The sequence below is a fragment of the Schistocerca gregaria genome, unplaced genomic scaffold, assembly GCF_023897955.1.
Source record: "Schistocerca gregaria isolate iqSchGreg1 unplaced genomic scaffold, iqSchGreg1.2 ptg000318l, whole genome shotgun sequence".
Classification (NCBI taxonomy): domain Eukaryota; kingdom Metazoa; phylum Arthropoda; class Insecta; order Orthoptera; family Acrididae; genus Schistocerca; species Schistocerca gregaria.
In genome coordinates this window covers 436,791-452,036 of record NW_026061796.1, presented here as the reverse complement: position 1 = coordinate 452,036, position 15,246 = coordinate 436,791, and the positions used below count along the sequence as shown (strand labels likewise).

The 15,246-nt window shown below is 50.2% G+C and overlaps 20 non-coding genes across 20 annotated transcripts; all 20 read right to left on the bottom strand.

The window, feature by feature from the left end:
* Positions 1-29: 29 nt before the first annotated feature.
* Trnas-uga (transfer RNA serine (anticodon UGA)) lies at positions 30-111 on the bottom strand. Its single transcript has one exon. It is a non-coding gene; the product is annotated as a tRNA-Ser (tRNA).
* Positions 112-1,038: 927 nt separating this feature from the next.
* Positions 1,039-1,111, bottom strand: Trnak-uuu (transfer RNA lysine (anticodon UUU)). Its single transcript has one exon. It is a non-coding gene; the product is annotated as a tRNA-Lys (tRNA).
* Positions 1,112-1,649: 538 nt separating this feature from the next.
* Positions 1,650-1,722, bottom strand: Trnaf-gaa (transfer RNA phenylalanine (anticodon GAA)). The gene has a single exon. It is a non-coding gene; the product is annotated as a tRNA-Phe (tRNA).
* Positions 1,723-2,301: 579 nt separating this feature from the next.
* Positions 2,302-2,383, bottom strand: Trnas-uga (transfer RNA serine (anticodon UGA)). The gene has a single exon. It is a non-coding gene; the product is annotated as a tRNA-Ser (tRNA).
* A 902-nt stretch (positions 2,384-3,285) lies between these two features.
* Trnak-uuu (transfer RNA lysine (anticodon UUU)) lies at positions 3,286-3,358 on the bottom strand. The gene has a single exon. It is a non-coding gene; the product is annotated as a tRNA-Lys (tRNA).
* A 538-nt stretch (positions 3,359-3,896) lies between these two features.
* Positions 3,897-3,969, bottom strand: Trnaf-gaa (transfer RNA phenylalanine (anticodon GAA)). Its single transcript has one exon. It is a non-coding gene; the product is annotated as a tRNA-Phe (tRNA).
* Positions 3,970-4,548: 579 nt separating this feature from the next.
* Trnas-uga (transfer RNA serine (anticodon UGA)) lies at positions 4,549-4,630 on the bottom strand. The gene has a single exon. It is a non-coding gene; the product is annotated as a tRNA-Ser (tRNA).
* Positions 4,631-5,557: 927 nt separating this feature from the next.
* Trnak-uuu (transfer RNA lysine (anticodon UUU)) lies at positions 5,558-5,630 on the bottom strand. Its single transcript has one exon. It is a non-coding gene; the product is annotated as a tRNA-Lys (tRNA).
* A 538-nt stretch (positions 5,631-6,168) lies between these two features.
* Positions 6,169-6,241, bottom strand: Trnaf-gaa (transfer RNA phenylalanine (anticodon GAA)). The gene has a single exon. It is a non-coding gene; the product is annotated as a tRNA-Phe (tRNA).
* A 579-nt stretch (positions 6,242-6,820) lies between these two features.
* Trnas-uga (transfer RNA serine (anticodon UGA)) lies at positions 6,821-6,902 on the bottom strand. The gene has a single exon. It is a non-coding gene; the product is annotated as a tRNA-Ser (tRNA).
* A 927-nt stretch (positions 6,903-7,829) lies between these two features.
* Trnak-uuu (transfer RNA lysine (anticodon UUU)) lies at positions 7,830-7,902 on the bottom strand. Its single transcript has one exon. It is a non-coding gene; the product is annotated as a tRNA-Lys (tRNA).
* Positions 7,903-8,440: 538 nt separating this feature from the next.
* On the bottom strand, positions 8,441-8,513 carry Trnaf-gaa (transfer RNA phenylalanine (anticodon GAA)). The gene has a single exon. It is a non-coding gene; the product is annotated as a tRNA-Phe (tRNA).
* Positions 8,514-9,092: 579 nt separating this feature from the next.
* Positions 9,093-9,174, bottom strand: Trnas-uga (transfer RNA serine (anticodon UGA)). The gene has a single exon. It is a non-coding gene; the product is annotated as a tRNA-Ser (tRNA).
* A 927-nt stretch (positions 9,175-10,101) lies between these two features.
* Trnak-uuu (transfer RNA lysine (anticodon UUU)) lies at positions 10,102-10,174 on the bottom strand. Its single transcript has one exon. It is a non-coding gene; the product is annotated as a tRNA-Lys (tRNA).
* Positions 10,175-10,712: 538 nt separating this feature from the next.
* On the bottom strand, positions 10,713-10,785 carry Trnaf-gaa (transfer RNA phenylalanine (anticodon GAA)). Its single transcript has one exon. It is a non-coding gene; the product is annotated as a tRNA-Phe (tRNA).
* A 579-nt stretch (positions 10,786-11,364) lies between these two features.
* On the bottom strand, positions 11,365-11,446 carry Trnas-uga (transfer RNA serine (anticodon UGA)). The gene has a single exon. It is a non-coding gene; the product is annotated as a tRNA-Ser (tRNA).
* Positions 11,447-12,373: 927 nt separating this feature from the next.
* Positions 12,374-12,446, bottom strand: Trnak-uuu (transfer RNA lysine (anticodon UUU)). The gene has a single exon. It is a non-coding gene; the product is annotated as a tRNA-Lys (tRNA).
* A 538-nt stretch (positions 12,447-12,984) lies between these two features.
* On the bottom strand, positions 12,985-13,057 carry Trnaf-gaa (transfer RNA phenylalanine (anticodon GAA)). Its single transcript has one exon. It is a non-coding gene; the product is annotated as a tRNA-Phe (tRNA).
* Positions 13,058-13,636: 579 nt separating this feature from the next.
* Trnas-uga (transfer RNA serine (anticodon UGA)) lies at positions 13,637-13,718 on the bottom strand. The gene has a single exon. It is a non-coding gene; the product is annotated as a tRNA-Ser (tRNA).
* A 927-nt stretch (positions 13,719-14,645) lies between these two features.
* Positions 14,646-14,718, bottom strand: Trnak-uuu (transfer RNA lysine (anticodon UUU)). Its single transcript has one exon. It is a non-coding gene; the product is annotated as a tRNA-Lys (tRNA).
* Positions 14,719-15,246: the final 528 nt, after the last annotated feature.

Here is a 15,246-nt window from a genome sequence, read left to right as displayed (position 1 = left end):
CGTCCATCTTCTGAGAGCGAGAAAATTTCCGCAGTCGGCAGGACTCGAACCTACGCTCCCAGAGGGAATCTGATTTCAAGTCAGACGCCTTAACCACTCGGCCACGACTGCACGTCTCAGAGGCGTCTCTCGACAACTGAAACTCCCACCTTTGCAAGCAATCTCATGGCAGAAGGCAGCATGGGCTCACTCTTTTCTGTAGTGATTCCACTGCCAGCACATTAGACTTTACGAAAGTGTATTAATTTTCGCCCCGACAGGGACTAGAACCCAGGACCCTTTGGTTGAAAACCTAACGCTCTACCGACTGAGCTATCCGCACCCACGCACGAGCATTGTCATACAGCTGCGTCGTGTGCGAGTGATTCGCATGTCGTAATTGCTGGCTTATGGCTCCAATGGCGACTTCACCGACTTCCCACTGACGCGCCGCTGACGCTAGTTTTCTGGCGTCTTAAGGGATGGACATACTTGCAAGTAGCTGCGAGATCATTGAAAAGAAACGCGGCGCCATTGCTTTTGCCGCACTCGACTGATTGAATTGCAATTCCTAAAAAGGAATGAACCTTCACTCTGTCCAACAATTTCAAGCACGTGTGTGTACTCACGAACTCGGCGAAGGCGCGAGAAAATGACGGGGGCGCACTCGTGGGCCTGCGACGGCTTCCTGCAGTCACATCGTCAGTGCGAGGTGGACCGGTAGGCACAGGAAGCAGCGGCCGTCGTGAAACTCAGCATTCTTAAACGGAAATTTTCGTCTTGTTTAGAATGGCGTCATTGGTTTGCACGCTCATTCATGCGTGTGAAAGTATTTGCTGCTCTTTACGCAGAATCGCACGCAGCCGGCGGGATTCGAAACTACTTTCGAGTCAGACGCCTTAACCACTCGGCCACGGCTGCCCCGAACGCAGCGTTCTCCCGACACGTGCAAATTGAACCGTTTAAAGCACTGTGGTGTCAGAAAACGGCGTTGCTGCATTCTTTTCCGTAGTGTTTCCACCACTACCAGAGGAAACGCTACCAAATTATTAAAATTTCCGCCCGAACAGGGACTTGAACCCTGGACCCTTAGGTTAAAAGCCTAATGCTCTACCGACTGAGCTATCCGGGCTCACAACGCCTTATGAAACATCTCACGATGCACAACGACACATTGACTCATGTCCTTTACTGTTGTGCAATCGCTGCATGGAGCTGTTAGTAGTTAAACGTCGCCTGAATGCTGTCTGCAAACTTATCGCGCAAAGCTCGTAACAGACCATCGAACAATGTTGACACACGATGCAAAAACAAACTGCAGCAGTCGTTACGTCTCATACGTTGGAGTAGAGGATTTACGTGTTTTGTCGACACTCATCGGGCAATTGGAAAATTCACAAGCACTTCGAATGCAATGTTTCCCACGTTTTCGCTCATTTCACGGTTCCGCTGGAGACGTTCTTCACCTCCTGGCACAAAACAGGGAACGCAGTCGGTAGGACGTTTTTTTTATTTTCTTACTTCTCAGAGAGTTGCCTACTGTGTTCCTCTTATGGCAAGCACTAGACAACCAGAACAGTTACAGAAGAGAGTCATGTCCGTTCTCGGCTCTAGTTACATTATCACAAAGTCAGAGCAATTCCATTGGCGTCGGCTTCAAAACGAAGCCGTGCCGAAACCCGGGATCGAACCAGGGACCTTTAGATCTTCAGTCTAACGCTCTCCCAACTGAGCTATTTCGGCTGACGTACAGCGCCCCTCTTTTGCACGTCTGCCCCGTTGCCAATTTCACAGTCATCTTCGTCTGAAAGAACACAGGGACGCCGAAAGGCGAACAGCAGATGCAGTAAAGTACCACACACATTTCTTCTGCTTCCATCGTCGTAACTAGCAAACATGTCGACTCGATTCATGTAATATTGACTTCGCTGACGCTAGAAAAGCTGTGCTATATCGATGCCACGTGCAACTAGTGTGCAGAGAACGAGGCAGAGGAAGGAGTGAGCCTCTCCAACGTGTGTGAGGCAGTATCTAGCAGATACACGCGGTAAAACGTTTGACTTGCGTTTGCTCATTAATTGCTACACGTCATCGTCTGCAAGCTAAAATAATCACATCTGCACTGCCCAGAGAGGCGACACTTGCACTGACACCTGGTGGACGGTTGTGAGACGAGGAGATGAGCTGTGGCTTCTGGGCACGACTGTAGCGCTGCACCCTGGAGCCAAGAACACTGCACCTTGCTGGCGGCCCACGTGTTTAGTAGTGACGCAACTGCTAGGATGCAGCTGAACGTCCATCTTCTGAGAGCGAGAAAATTTCCGCAGTCGGCAGGACTCGAACCTACGCTCCCAGAGGGAATCTGATTTCAAGTCAGACGCCTTAACCACTCGGCCACGACTGCACGTCTCAGAAGCGTCTCTCGACAACTGAAACTCCCACCTTTGCAAGCAATCTCATGGCAGAAGGCAGCATGGGCTCACTCTTTTCTGTAGTGATTCCACTGCCAGCACATTAGACGTTACGAAAGTGTATTAATTTTCGCCCCGACAGGGACTAGAACCCAGGACCCTTTGGTTGAAAACCTAACGCTCTACCGACTGAGCTATCCGCACCCACGCACGAGCATTGTCATACAGCTGCGTCGTGTGCGAGTGATTCGCATGTCGTAATTGCTGGCTTATGGCTCCAATGGCGACTTCACCGACTTCCCACTGACGCGCCGCTGACGCTAGTTTTCTGGCGTCTTAAGGGATGGACATACTTGCAAGTAGCTGCGAGATCATTGAAAAGAAACGCGGCGCCATTGCTTTTGCCGCACTCGACTGATTGAATTGCAATTCCTAAAAAGGAATGAACCTTCACTCTGTACTCACGAACTCGGCGAAGGCGCGAGAAAATGACGGGGGCGCACTCGTGGGCCTGCGACGGCTTCCTGCAGTCACATCGTCAGTGCGAGGTGGACCGGTAGGCACAGGAAGCAGCGGCCGTCGTGAAACTCAGCATTCTTAAACGGAAATTTTCGTCTTGTTTAGAATGGCGTCATTGGTTTGCACGCTCATTCATGCGTGTGAAAGTATTTGCTGCTCTTTACGCAGAATCGCACGCAGCCGGCGGGATTCGAAACTACTTTCGAGTCAGACGCCTTAACCACTCGGCCACGGCTGCCCCGAACGCAGCGTTCTCCCGACACGTGCAAATTGAACCGTTTAAAGCACTGTGGTGTCAGAAAACGGCGTTGCTGCATTCTTTTCCGTAGTGTTTCCACCACTACCAGAGGAAACGCTACCAAATTATTAAAATTTCCGCCCGAACAGGGACTTGAACCCTGGACCCTTAGGTTAAAAGCCTAATGCTCTACCGACTGAGCTATCCGGGCTCACAACGCCTTATGAAACATCTCACGATGCACAACGACACATTGACTCATGTCCTTTACTGTTGTGCAATCGCTGCATGGAGCTGTTAGTAGTTAAACGTCGCCTGAATGCTGTCTGCAAACTTATCGCGCAAAGCTCGTAACAGACCATCGAACAATGTTGACACACGATGCAAAAACAAACTGCAGCAGTCGTTACGTCTCATACGTTGGAGTAGAGGATTTACGTGTTTTGTCGACACTCATCGGGCAATTGGAAAATTCACAAGCACTTCGAATGCAATGTTTCCCACGTTTTCGCTCATTTCACGGTTCCGCTGGAGACGTTCTTCACCTCCTGGCACAAAACAGGGAACGCAGTCGGTAGGACGTTTTTTTTATTTTCTTACTTCTCAGAGAGTTGCCTACTGTGTTCCTCTTATGGCAAGCACTAGACAACCAGAACAGTTACAGAAGAGAGTCATGTCCGTTCTCGGCTCTAGTTACATTATCACAAAGTCAGAGCAATTCCATTGGCGTCGGCTTCAAAACGAAGCCGTGCCGAAACCCGGGATCGAACCAGGGACCTTTAGATCTTCAGTCTAACGCTCTCCCAACTGAGCTATTTCGGCTGACGTACAGCGCCCCTCTTTTGCACGTCTGCCCCGTTGCCAATTTCACAGTCATCTTCGTCTGAAAGAACACAGGGACGCCGAAAGGCGAACAGCAGATGCAGTAAAGTACCACACACATTTCTTCTGCTTCCATCGTCGTAACTAGCAAACATGTCGACTCGATTCATGTAATATTGACTTCGCTGACGCTAGAAAAGCTGTGCTATATCGATGCCACGTGCAACTAGTGTGCAGAGAACGAGGCAGAGGAAGGAGTGAGCCTCTCCAACGTGTGTGAGGCAGTATCTAGCAGATACACGCGGTAAAACGTTTGACTTGCGTTTGCTCATTAATTGCTACACGTCATCGTCTGCAAGCTAAAATAATCACATCTGCACTGCCCAGAGAGGCGACACTTGCACTGACACCTGGTGGACGGTTGTGAGACGAGGAGATGAGCTGTGGCTTCTGGGCACGACTGTAGCGCTGCACCCTGGAGCCAAGAACACTGCACCTTGCTGGCGGCCCACGTGTTTAGTAGTGACGCAACTGCTAGGATGCAGCTGAACGTCCATCTTCTGAGAGCGAGAAAATTTCCGCAGTCGGCAGGACTCGAACCTACGCTCCCAGAGGGAATCTGATTTCAAGTCAGACGCCTTAACCACTCGGCCACGACTGCACGTCTCAGAAGCGTCTCTCGACAACTGAAACTCCCACCTTTGCAAGCAATCTCATGGCAGAAGGCAGCATGGGCTCACTCTTTTCTGTAGTGATTCCACTGCCAGCACATTAGACGTTACGAAAGTGTATTAATTTTCGCCCCGACAGGGACTAGAACCCAGGACCCTTTGGTTGAAAACCTAACGCTCTACCGACTGAGCTATCCGCACCCACGCACGAGCATTGTCATACAGCTGCGTCGTGTGCGAGTGATTCGCATGTCGTAATTGCTGGCTTATGGCTCCAATGGCGACTTCACCGACTTCCCACTGACGCGCCGCTGACGCTAGTTTTCTGGCGTCTTAAGGGATGGACATACTTGCAAGTAGCTGCGAGATCATTGAAAAGAAACGCGGCGCCATTGCTTTTGCCGCACTCGACTGATTGAATTGCAATTCCTAAAAAGGAATGAACCTTCACTCTGTCCAACAATTTCAAGCACGTGTGTGTACTCACGAACTCGGCGAAGGCGCGAGAAAATGACGGGGGCGCACTCGTGGGCCTGCGACGGCTTCCTGCAGTCACATCGTCAGTGCGAGGTGGACCGGTAGGCACAGGAAGCAGCGGCCGTCGTGAAACTCAGCATTCTTAAACGGAAATTTTCGTCTTGTTTAGAATGGCGTCATTGGTTTGCACGCTCATTCATGCGTGTGAAAGTATTTGCTGCTCTTTACGCAGAATCGCACGCAGCCGGCGGGATTCGAAACTACTTTCGAGTCAGACGCCTTAACCACTCGGCCACGGCTGCCCCGAACGCAGCGTTCTCCCGACACGTGCAAATTGAACCGTTTAAAGCACTGTGGTGTCAGAAAACGGCGTTGCTGCATTCTTTTCCGTAGTGTTTCCACCACTACCAGAGGAAACGCTACCAAATTATTAAAATTTCCGCCCGAACAGGGACTTGAACCCTGGACCCTTAGGTTAAAAGCCTAATGCTCTACCGACTGAGCTATCCGGGCTCACAACGCCTTATGAAACATCTCACGATGCACAACGACACATTGACTCATGTCCTTTACTGTTGTGCAATCGCTGCATGGAGCTGTTAGTAGTTAAACGTCGCCTGAATGCTGTCTGCAAACTTATCGCGCAAAGCTCGTAACAGACCATCGAACAATGTTGACACACGATGCAAAAACAAACTGCAGCAGTCGTTACGTCTCATACGTTGGAGTAGAGGATTTACGTGTTTTGTCGACACTCATCGGGCAATTGGAAAATTCACAAGCACTTCGAATGCAATGTTTCCCACGTTTTCGCTCATTTCACGGTTCCGCTGGAGACGTTCTTCACCTCCTGGCACAAAACAGGGAACGCAGTCGGTAGGACGTTTTTTTTATTTTCTTACTTCTCAGAGAGTTGCCTACTGTGTTCCTCTTATGGCAAGCACTAGACAACCAGAACAGTTACAGAAGAGAGTCATGTCCGTTCTCGGCTCTAGTTACATTATCACAAAGTCAGAGCAATTCCATTGGCGTCGGCTTCAAAACGAAGCCGTGCCGAAACCCGGGATCGAACCAGGGACCTTTAGATCTTCAGTCTAACGCTCTCCCAACTGAGCTATTTCGGCTGACGTACAGCGCCCCTCTTTTGCACGTCTGCCCCGTTGCCAATTTCACAGTCATCTTCGTCTGAAAGAACACAGGGACGCCGAAAGGCGAACAGCAGATGCAGTAAAGTACCACACACATTTCTTCTGCTTCCATCGTCGTAACTAGCAAACATGTCGACTCGATTCATGTAATATTGACTTCGCTGACGCTAGAAAAGCTGTGCTATATCGATGCCACGTGCAACTAGTGTGCAGAGAACGAGGCAGAGGAAGGAGTGAGCCTCTCCAACGTGTGTGAGGCAGTATCTAGCAGATACACGCGGTAAAACGTTTGACTTGCGTTTGCTCATTAATTGCTACACGTCATCGTCTGCAAGCTAAAATAATCACATCTGCACTGCCCAGAGAGGCGACACTTGCACTGACACCTGGTGGACGGTTGTGAGACGAGGAGATGAGCTGTGGCTTCTGGGCACGACTGTAGCGCTGCACCCTGGAGCCAAGAACACTGCACCTTGCTGGCGGCCCACGTGTTTAGTAGTGACGCAACTGCTAGGATGCAGCTGAACGTCCATCTTCTGAGAGCGAGAAAATTTCCGCAGTCGGCAGGACTCGAACCTACGCTCCCAGAGGGAATCTGATTTCAAGTCAGACTCCTTAACCACTCGGCCACGACTGCACGTCTCAGAAGCGTCTCTCGACAACTGAAACTCCCACCTTTGCAAGCAATCTCATGGCAGAAGGCAGCATGGGCTCACTCTTTTCTGTAGTGATTCCACTGCCAGCACATTAGACGTTACGAAAGTGTATTAATTTTCGCCCCGACAGGGACTAGAACCCAGGACCCTTTGGTTGAAAACCTAACGCTCTACCGACTGAGCTATCCGCACCCACGCACGAGCATTGTCATACAGCTGCGTCGTGTGCGAGTGATTCGCATGTCGTAATTGCTGGCTTATGGCTCCAATGGCGACTTCACCGACTTCCCACTGACGCGCCGCTGACGCTAGTTTTCTGGCGTCTTAAGGGATGGACATACTTGCAAGTAGCTGCGAGATCATTGAAAAGAAACGCGGCGCCATTGCTTTTGCCGCACTCGACTGATTGAATTGCAATTCCTAAAAAGGAATGAACCTTCACTCTGTCCAACAATTTCAAGCACGTGTGTGTACTCACGAACTCGGCGAAGGCGCGAGAAAATGACGGGGGCGCACTCGTGGGCCTGCGACGGCTTCCTGCAGTCACATCGTCAGTGCGAGGTGGACCGGTAGGCACAGGAAGCAGCGGCCGTCGTGAAACTCAGCATTCTTAAACGGAAATTTTCGTCTTGTTTAGAATGGCGTCATTGGTTTGCACGCTCATTCATGCGTGTGAAAGTATTTGCTGCTCTTTACACAGAATCGCACGCAGCCGGCGGGATTCGAAACTACTTTCGAGTCAGACGCCTTAACCACTCGGCCACGGCTGCCCCGAACGCAGCGTTCTCCCGACACGTGCAAATTGAACCGTTTAAAGCACTGTGGTGTCAGAAAACGGCGTTGCTGCATTCTTTTCCGTAGTGTTTCCACCACTACCAGAGGAAACGCTACCAAATTATTAAAATTTCCGCCCGAACAGGGACTTGAACCCTGGACCCTTAGGTTAAAAGCCTAATGCTCTACCGACTGAGCTATCCGGGCTCACAACGCATTATGAAACATCTCACGATGCACAACGACACATTGACTCATGTCCTTTACTGTTGTGCAATCGCTGCATGGAGCTGTTAGTAGTTAAACGTCGCCTGAATGCTGTCTGCAAACTTATCGCGCAAAGCTCGTAACAGACCATCGAACAATGTTGACACACGATGCAAAAACAAACTGCAGCAGTCGTTACGTCTCATACGTTGGAGTAGAGGATTTACGTGTTTTGTCGACACTCATCGGGCAATTGGAAAATTCACAAGCACTTCGAATGCAATGTTTCCCACGTTTTCGCTCATTTCACGGTTCCGCTGGAGACGTTCTTCACCTCCTGGCACAAAACAGGGAACGCAGTCGGTAGGACGTTTTTTTTATTTTCTTACTTCTCAGAGAGTTGCCTACTGTGTTCCTCTTATGGCAAGCACTAGACAACCAGAACAGTTACAGAAGAGAGTCATGTCCGTTCTCGGCTCTAGTTACATTATCACAAAGTCAGAGCAATTCCATTGGCGTCGGCTTCAAAACGAAGCCGTGCCGAAACCCGGGATCGAACCAGGGACCTTTAGATCTTCAGTCTAACGCTCTCCCAACTGAGCTATTTCGGCTGACGTACAGCGCCCCTCTTTTGCACGTCTGCCCCGTTGCCAATTTCACAGTCATCTTCGTCTGAAAGAACACAGGGACGCCGAAAGGCGAACAGCAGATGCAGTAAAGTACCACACACATTTCTTCTGCTTCCATCGTCGTAACTAGCAAACATGTCGACTCGATTCATGTAATATTGACTTCGCTGACGCTAGAAAAGCTGTGCTATATCGATGCCACGTGCAACTAGTGTGCAGAGAACGAGGCAGAGGAAGGAGTGAGCCTCTCCAACGTGTGTGAGGCAGTATCTAGCAGATACACGCGGTAAAACGTTTGACTTGCGTTTGCTCATTAATTGCTACACGTCATCGTCTGCAAGCTAAAATAATCACATCTGCACTGCCCAGAGAGGCGACACTTGCACTGACACCTGGTGGACGGTTGTGAGACGAGGAGATGAGCTGTGGCTTCTGGGCACGACTGTAGCGCTGCACCCTGGAGCCAAGAACACTGCACCTTGCTGGCGGCCCACGTGTTTAGTAGTGACGCAACTGCTAGGATGCAGCTGAACGTCCATCTTCTGAGAGCGAGAAAATTTCCGCAGTCGGCAGGACTCGAACCTACGCTCCCAGAGGGAATCTGATTTCAAGTCAGACGCCTTAACCACTCGGCCACGACTGCACGTCTCAGAGGCGTCTCTCGACAACTGAAACTCCCACCTTTGCAAGCAATCTCATGGCAGAAGGCAGCATGGGCTCACTCTTTTCTGTAGTGATTCCACTGCCAGCACATTAGACTTTACGAAAGTGTATTAATTTTCGCCCCGACAGGGACTAGAACCCAGGACCCTTTGGTTGAAAACCTAACGCTCTACCGACTGAGCTATCCGCACCCACGCACGAGCATTGTCATACAGCTGCGTCGTGTGCGAGTGATTCGCATGTCGTAATTGCTGGCTTATGGCTCCAATGGCGACTTCACCGACTTCCCACTGACGCGCCGCTGACGCTAGTTTTCTGGCGTCTTAAGGGATGGACATACTTGCAAGTAGCTGCGAGATCATTGAAAAGAAACGCGGCGCCATTGCTTTTGCCGCACTCGACTGATTGAATTGCAATTCCTAAAAAGGAATGAACCTTCACTCTGTCCAACAATTTCAAGCACGTGTGTGTACTCACGAACTCGGCGAAGGCGCGAGAAAATGACGGGGGCGCACTCGTGGGCCTGCGACGGCTTCCTGCAGTCACATCGTCAGTGCGAGGTGGACCGGTAGGCACAGGAAGCAGCGGCCGTCGTGAAACTCAGCATTCTTAAACGGAAATTTTCGTCTTGTTTAGAATGGCGTCATTGGTTTGCACGCTCATTCATGCGTGTGAAAGTATTTGCTGCTCTTTACGCAGAATCGCACGCAGCCGGCGGGATTCGAAACTACTTTCGAGTCAGACGCCTTAACCACTCGGCCACGGCTGCCCCGAACGCAGCGTTCTCCCGACACGTGCAAATTGAACCGTTTAAAGCACTGTGGTGTCAGAAAACGGCGTTGCTGCATTCTTTTCCGTAGTGTTTCCACCACTACCAGAGGAAACGCTACCAAATTATTAAAATTTCCGCCCGAACAGGGACTTGAACCCTGGACCCTTAGGTTAAAAGCCTAATGCTCTACCGACTGAGCTATCCGGGCTCACAACGCCTTATGAAACATCTCACGATGCACAACGACACATTGACTCATGTCCTTTACTGTTGTGCAATCGCTGCATGGAGCTGTTAGTAGTTAAACGTCGCCTGAATGCTGTCTGCAAACTTATCGCGCAAAGCTCGTAACAGACCATCGAACAATGTTGACACACGATGCAAAAACAAACTGCAGCAGTCGTTACGTCTCATACGTTGGAGTAGAGGATTTACGTGTTTTGTCGACACTCATCGGGCAATTGGAAAATTCACAAGCACTTCGAATGCAATGTTTCCCACGTTTTCGCTCATTTCACGGTTCCGCTGGAGACGTTCTTCACCTCCTGGCACAAAACAGGGAACGCAGTCGGTAGGACGTTTTTTTTATTTTCTTACTTCTCAGAGAGTTGCCTACTGTGTTCCTCTTATGGCAAGCACTAGACAACCAGAACAGTTACAGAAGAGAGTCATGTCCGTTCTCGGCTCTAGTTACATTATCACAAAGTCAGAGCAATTCCATTGGCGTCGGCTTCAAAACGAAGCCGTGCCGAAACCCGGGATCGAACCAGGGACCTTTAGATCTTCAGTCTAACGCTCTCCCAACTGAGCTATTTCGGCTGACGTACAGCGCCCCTCTTTTGCACGTCTGCCCCGTTGCCAATTTCACAGTCATCTTCGTCTGAAAGAACACAGGGACGCCGAAAGGCGAACAGCAGATGCAGTAAAGTACCACACACATTTCTTCTGCTTCCATCGTCGTAACTAGCAAACATGTCGACTCGATTCATGTAATATTGACTTCGCTGACGCTAGAAAAGCTGTGCTATATCGATGCCACGTGCAACTAGTGTGCAGAGAACGAGGCAGAGGAAGGAGTGAGCCTCTCCAACGTGTGTGAGGCAGTATCTAGCAGATACACGCGGTAAAACGTTTGACTTGCGTTTGCTCATTAATTGCTACACGTCATCGTCTGCAAGCTAAAATAATCACATCTGCACTGCCCAGAGAGGCGACACTTGCACTGACACCTGGTGGACGGTTGTGAGACGAGGAGATGAGCTGTGGCTTCTGGGCACGACTGTAGCGCTGCACCCTGGAGCCAAGAACACTGCACCTTGCTGGCGGCCCACGTGTTTAGTAGTGACGCAACTGCTAGGATGCAGCTGAACGTCCATCTTCTGAGAGCGAGAAAATTTCCGCAGTCGGCAGGACTCGAACCTACGCTCCCAGAGGGAATCTGATTTCAAGTCAGACGCCTTAACCACTCGGCCACGACTGCACGTCTCAGAAGCGTCTCTCGACAACTGAAACTCCCACCTTTGCAAGCAATCTCATGGCAGAAGGCAGCATGGGCTCACTCTTTTCTGTAGTGATTCCACTGCCAGCACATTAGACGTTACGAAAGTGTATTAATTTTCGCCCCGACAGGGACTAGAACCCAGGACCCTTTGGTTGAAAACCTAACGCTCTACCGACTGAGCTATCCGCACCCACGCACGAGCATTGTCATACAGCTGCGTCGTGTGCGAGTGATTCGCATGTCGTAATTGCTGGCTTATGGCTCCAATGGCGACTTCACCGACTTCCCACTGACGCGCCGCTGACGCTAGTTTTCTGGCGTCTTAAGGGATGGACATACTTGCAAGTAGCTGCGAGATCATTGAAAAGAAACGCGGCGCCATTGCTTTTGCCGCACTCGACTGATTGAATTGCAATTCCTAAAAAGGAATGAACCTTCACTCTGTCCAACAATTTCAAGCACGTGTGTGTACTCACGAACTCGGCGAAGGCGCGAGAAAATGACGGGGGCGCACTCGTGGGCCTGCGACGGCTTCCTGCAGTCACATCGTCAGTGCGAGGTGGACCGGTAGGCACAGGAAGCAGCGGCCGTCGTGAAACTCAGCATTCTTAAACGGAAATTTTCGTCTTGTTTAGAATGGCGTCATTGGTTTGCACGCTCATTCATGCGTGTGAAAGTATTTGCTGCTCTTTACACAGAATCGCACGCAGCCGGCGGGATTCGAAACTACTTTCGAGTCAGACGCCTTAACCACTCGGCCACGGCTGCCCCGAACGCAGCGTTCTCCCGACACGTGCAAATTGAACCGTTTAAAGCACTGTGGTGTCAGAAAACGGCGTTGCTGCATTCTTTTCCGTAGTGTTTCCACCACTACCAGAGGAAACGCTACCAAATTATTAAAATTTCCGCCCGAACAGGGACTTGAACCCTGGACCCTTAGGTTAAAAGCCTAATGCTCTACCGACTGAGCTATCCGGGCTCACAACGCCTTATGAAACATCTCACGATGCACAACGACACATTGACTCATGTCCTTTACTGTTGTGCAATCGCTGCATGGAGCTGTTAGTAGTTAAACGTCGCCTGAATGCTGTCTGCAAACTTATCGCGCAAAGCTCGTAACAGACCATCGAACAATGTTGACACACGATGCAAAAACAAACTGCAGCAGTCGTTACGTCTCATACGTTGGAGTAGAGGATTTACGTGTTTTGTCGACACTCATCGGGCAATTGGAAAATTCACAAGCACTTCGAATGCAATGTTTCCCACGTTTTCGCTCATTTCACGGTTCCGCTGGAGACGTTCTTCACCTCCTGGCACAAAACAGGGAACGCAGTCGGTAGGACGTTTTTTTTATTTTCTTACTTCTCAGAGAGTTGCCTACTGTGTTCCTCTTATGGCAAGCACTAGACAACCAGAACAGTTACAGAAGAGAGTCATGTCCGTTCTCGGCTCTAGTTACATTATCACAAAGTCAGAGCAATTCCATTGGCGTCGGCTTCAAAACGAAGCCGTGCCGAAACCCGGGATCGAACCAGGGACCTTTAGATCTTCAGTCTAACGCTCTCCCAACTGAGCTATTTCGGCTGACGTACAGCGCCCCTCTTTTGCACGTCTGCCCCGTTGCCAATTTCACAGTCATCTTCGTCTGAAAGAACACAGGGACGCCGAAAGGCGAACAGCAGATGCAGTAAAGTACCACACACATTTCTTCTGCTTCCATCGTCGTAACTAGCAAACATGTCGACTCGATTCATGTAATATTGACTTCGCTGACGCTAGAAAAGCTGTGCTATATCGATGCCACGTGCAACTAGTGTGCAGAGAACGAGGCAGAGGAAGGAGTGAGCCTCTCCAACGTGTGTGAGGCAGTATCTAGCAGATACACGCGGTAAAACGTTTGACTTGCGTTTGCTCATTAATTGCTACACGTCATCGTCTGCAAGCTAAAATAATCACATCTGCACTGCCCAGAGAGGCGACACTTGCACTGACACCTGGTGGACGGTTGTGAGACGAGGAGATGAGCTGTGGCTTCTGGGCACGACTGTAGCGCTGCACCCTGGAGCCAAGAACACTGCACCTTGCTGGCGGCCCACGTGTTTAGTAGTGACGCAACTGCTAGGATGCAGCTGAACGTCCATCTTCTGAGAGCGAGAAAATTTCCGCAGTCGGCAGGACTCGAACCTACGCTCCCAGAGGGAATCTGATTTCAAGTCAGACGCCTTAACCACTCGGCCACGACTGCACGTCTCAGAAGCGTCTCTCGACAACTGAAACTCCCACCTTTGCAAGCAATCTCATGGCAGAAGGCAGCATGGGCTCACTCTTTTCTGTAGTGATTCCACTGCCAGCACATTAGACGTTACGAAAGTGTATTAATTTTCGCCCCGACAGGGACTAGAACCCAGGACCCTTTGGTTGAAAACCTAACGCTCTACCGACTGAGCTATCCGCACCCACGCACGAGCATTGTCATACAGCTGCGTCGTGTGCGAGTGATTCGCATGTCGTAATTGCTGGCTTATGGCTCCAATGGCGACTTCACCGACTTCCCACTGACGCGCCGCTGACGCTAGTTTTCTGGCGTCTTAAGGGATGGACATACTTGCAAGTAGCTGCGAGATCATTGAAAAGAAACGCGGCGCCATTGCTTTTGCCGCACTCGACTGATTGAATTGCAATTCCTAAAAAGGAATGAACCTTCACTCTGTCCAACAATTTCAAGCACGTGTGTGTACTCACGAACTCGGCGAAGGCGCGAGAAAATGACGGGGGCGCACTCGTGGGCCTGCGACGGCTTCCTGCAGTCACATCGTCAGTGCGAGGTGGACCGGTAGGCACAGGAAGCAGCGGCCGTCGTGAAACTCAGCATTCTTAAACGGAAATTTTCGTCTTGTTTAGAATGGCGTCATTGGTTTGCACGCTCATTCATGCGTGTGAAAGTATTTGCTGCTCTTTACGCAGAATCGCACGCAGCCGGCGGGATTCGAAACTACTTTCGAGTCAGACGCCTTAACCACTCGGCCACGGCTGCCCCGAACGCAGCGTTCTCCCGACACGTGCAAATTGAACCGTTTAAAGCACTGTGGTGTCAGAAAACGGCGTTGCTGCATTCTTTTCCGTAGTGTTTCCACCACTACCAGAGGAAACGCTACCAAATTATTAAAATTTCCGCCCGAACAGGGACTTGAACCCTGGACCCTTAGGTTAAAAGCCTAATGCTCTACCGACTGAGCTATCCGGGCTCACAACGCCTTATGAAACATCTCACGATGCACAACGACACATTGACTCATGTCCTTTACTGTTGTGCAATCGCTGCATGGAGCTGTTAGTAGTTAAACGTCGCCTGAATGCTGTCTGCAAACTTATCGCGCAAAGCTCGTAACAGACCATCGAACAATGTTGACACACGATGCAAAAACAAACTGCAGCAGTCGTTACGTCTCATACGTTGGAGTAGAGGATTTACGTGTTTTGTCGACACTCATCGGGCAATTGGAAAATTCACAAGCACTTCGAATGCAATGTTTCCCACGTTTTCGCTCATTTCACGGTTCCGCTGGAGACGTTCTTCACCTCCTGGCACAAAACAGGGAACGCAGTCGGTAGGACGTTTTTTTTATTTTCTTACTTCTCAGAGAGTTGCCTACTGTGTTCCTCTTATGGCAAGCACTAGACAACCAGAACAGTTACAGAAGAGAGTCATGTCCGTTCTCGGCTCTAGTTACATTATCACAAAGTCAGAGCAATTCCATTGGCGTCGGCTTCAA